The sequence below is a fragment of the Nomascus leucogenys genome, chromosome 10 (assembly GCF_006542625.1).
Source record: "Nomascus leucogenys isolate Asia chromosome 10, Asia_NLE_v1, whole genome shotgun sequence".
Classification (NCBI taxonomy): domain Eukaryota; kingdom Metazoa; phylum Chordata; class Mammalia; order Primates; family Hylobatidae; genus Nomascus; species Nomascus leucogenys.
The window spans coordinates 51,303,898-51,307,162 of NC_044390.1; the positions used below are offsets into that span (position 1 = coordinate 51,303,898).

A 3,265-nucleotide genomic window follows, 5' to 3' on the forward strand; every position below is an offset into this window, starting at 1 on the left:
TGTTTCAAAGGTGAAAGAAACAAGATGATAATTCACATAAAAGGGTTTTTAAATTCTTCCCACTCAAAATAAAATAAAAATACTATGATCTCCATCAAATTATAAATAAATTCTATCAAAATGTGAACCAAATAAAGAAATCAGACCATTTGCCTTCACTGACTGCCTCAGAGGGCAGAGCATGTGTCACCTACAACGAAGGGGAGATGGGGGTAGAGTCCCCACTCTCCCTTGGCCTGTGGAGTAGGGGTGGACAGGCGCACTTTGGCTTCTCTGGGGTTTTGCTTCCTCACATAGGGAATTGAGGGAAGTGGCCTAGATGGCTTTACGAGACCCCACAACTAAAAGATCAAAGTCACCTTGAGATCCCATCTCTGAGCAGACAAATAGTGTGGCAAAAGAAATGGATTAAAAAACAGGTGGATGGCCGGGCGCGGTGGCTCACTCACGCCTGTAATCCCAGCACTTTGGGAGGCCGAGGCGGGTGGATCACGAGGTCAGGAGTTCAAGACCAGCCTGGCCAAGAAGGTGAAACCCCGTATCTACTAAAAATACAAAAAATTAGCCGGGTGCAGTGAAAGGCGCTTGTAATCCCAGCTACTCGGGAGGCTGAGGGAGGAGAATCGCTTGAACTTGGAGGGCGGAGGTTGCAGTGAGCTGAGATTGTGCCACTGCACTCCAGCCTGACAACAGAGTGAGACTCCATCTCAAAAAAAAAAAAAAAAAAAAAACAGGTGGATGACATCTCTCTCACCTTTTTTTTTTTTTTTTTTTTTTTTTTTTTTGAGACGGAGTCTCGCTCTGTCACCCAGGCTGGAGTGCAGTGGCACGATCTCGGCTCACTGCAAGCTCCGCTTCCTGGGTTCACGCCATTCTCCTGCCTCAGCCTGCAGAGTAGCTGGGACAACAGGCGCCCGCCACCACGCCCAGCTAATTTTTTGTATTTTTAGTAGAGACGGGGTTTCACCGTGGTCTCGATCTCCTGATCTCGTGATCCGCCCGCCTCGGCCTCCCAAAGTGCTGGGATTACAAGCGTGAGCCACCGCACCCAGCCCCTCTCTCACCTTTTGATACCATCACTCAGAACTAATCTGTACTATAGTTGAAGAAAATCTTTGTCCAGTACTATCAAAGGGTACACAATGAGGCCTCTGACAATAAAAATTTTCATACAAATGTATTAAAAGGCTATGTTAAGTTTGGGTGGAAAAAACAATGCACCACCATGTTACTACCAGCAGTCAGGATGTCCTGTCTTGGATTTTAGAAGTCGCCAATCTGGTTGGGAGAAATTCTGAGGGGGATGCATGTTCAAGCCATTCAACAGAGATCTAAGGAGTGCACACGGTCCAGGAAATGGATAAACAGGTGCCCAGGAAGGCATCTTTAATGAAACTGTTTCTAAAACAAAGGATGTAAGAGACCTAAATGATCCAAAGAGAGTGATGGCTTCTCATTTTCTGTCCCCTACAGGGAATACAAATATCATTCCTTCTGGAATCTAACACACTGGCTTCATTTTCAAAATGCATCACTTTATTTTCCTTACAAGGCAGCAGCATATTAAACACGTGACAGTCACATGATTTCTGCAGTGAGCCCCAAGGCTTCCATGAGCTTTCCTGGAACCTACAGCCAGAAGAGTCCTGAGATTTCAAATATTAAAGCTTTCTCCACAGCCACAAATTCCTTTGATGTTTGGGTTATTGAACACAAACTCACTGGATAATTTTTCTTCAACATAGTCCATTTCTGTTCCTAAAAGTATTAGCTGTGCTTTCTTTTCAATGAATACTCTGACTCCATCTTGAATAACTTCATCAGAATCTCCTTTTGTCTTTGTATATTCTAGAGTATAGGAAAGGCCATTATAGCCCCCTGGCTCGCACACCAACTTTTACACCTACATGCTCAGGCTTATCTTTAAGAAGTTGTTTTATCTTGTTTACTGCTGAAGGTGTCAGGGTGAGGGTGGCCCAGGTGGACTGAAGCTTCCTCTTGCTCACAGCCCAGACAGTTGCCCCGACTAAGGAAGCCGACACCTTTGCTGTCCTGGTGCTCCGGTACCTCCAGCTGGAGCTCGGCCACCTCAGCCTCTCTCCATGGACATGGCGGGCACATTCAGTTCAAAGAATTTTTAAATTTCCATCTTGATGTCATCCAATGCTCATTCAGAAACAGGTTGATCTTTAATTTTTTAATTTAATTTCCATGTATTTTTTTAATTCCTAAAATTTATTTAATTTCCATGTATTTGCATGGTTTTGATGGTTCGTTTGGAGTTGATTTTCACTTTTATTCCACTGTAGTCTCAGAGAGTAGTTGATATGATTTTGATCGTCTTGAATTTGTTGAGACTTGTGGCCTATCATATGTCTATCTTGGAAAATGTTTCAAGTGCTGATGAATAAACTGTATATTCTGCAGTTCTTGGATAGAATGTTTGCAAATATATTTTAAGTCCATTTGTTCTAGGATATAGTTTAAGTCCATTGTTTTTTTTTGTTGTTGTTGTTTTCTGTCTTGATGACTTGTCTACTGCTGTCAGTAGAGTATTGAAGTCCCTCATTATTACTGTGTTGTCATCTATTTCATTTCTTAGGTCTAGTAGTAATTGTTTTATAAATTTGGGAGCTCCAGTGTAAGGTGCATATATATTTAGGATTGTGATGTTTTCCTGTTGGACTAGTCCTTTTATCATTATATAATGTCCCTCTTTGTCTTTTCTTTTTTTTTTTTAACTGTTTTTGCTTTAACATCTGTTTTGTCTGATGTAAGAATGGCTACTACTGCTAGCTTTTGGGGTACATTTGCATGGAATACCTTTTTCCAACCCTTTACCTTAAGTTTAAGTGAGTCTTTATGTGTTGGGTGAGTCTCTTGACGATAGCAGATATTTGGCCTGTAAAATCTTTTTTTTTTTTTTTTAGAGTTGGAGTTTAATTCTCGTTGTCCAGGCCGGAGTGCAATGGCGTGATCTCGGCTCACCGCAACCTCTGCCTCCTGGGTTCAAGCTATTCTGCTACCTCAGCCTCCTGAGTAGCTGGGATTATAGCCACGTCTGGCTAATTTTTTTGTATGTTTAGTAGAGACAGAGTTTCTCCATGTTGGTCAGGCTGGTCTCAAACTCCCAACCTCAGGAGATTTTTCACCAGCCTCAGCCTCCCAAAGTGCTTGGATTACAGGCATGAGCCACTGCACCCATCCTGGTAAACTCTTATCCATTCTGCCATTTTGTATCTTTTAAGTGGAGCATTTAGGCCAC

At 42.4% G+C, this 3,265-nt stretch overlaps 1 pseudogene; it reads right to left on the reverse strand.

Annotated features, from left to right (window-relative positions):
* Window positions 1-1,654: 1,654 nt before the first annotated feature.
* On the reverse strand, window positions 1,655-2,126 carry LOC100591030 (annotated as a pseudogene).
* Window positions 2,127-3,265: the final 1,139 nt, after the last annotated feature.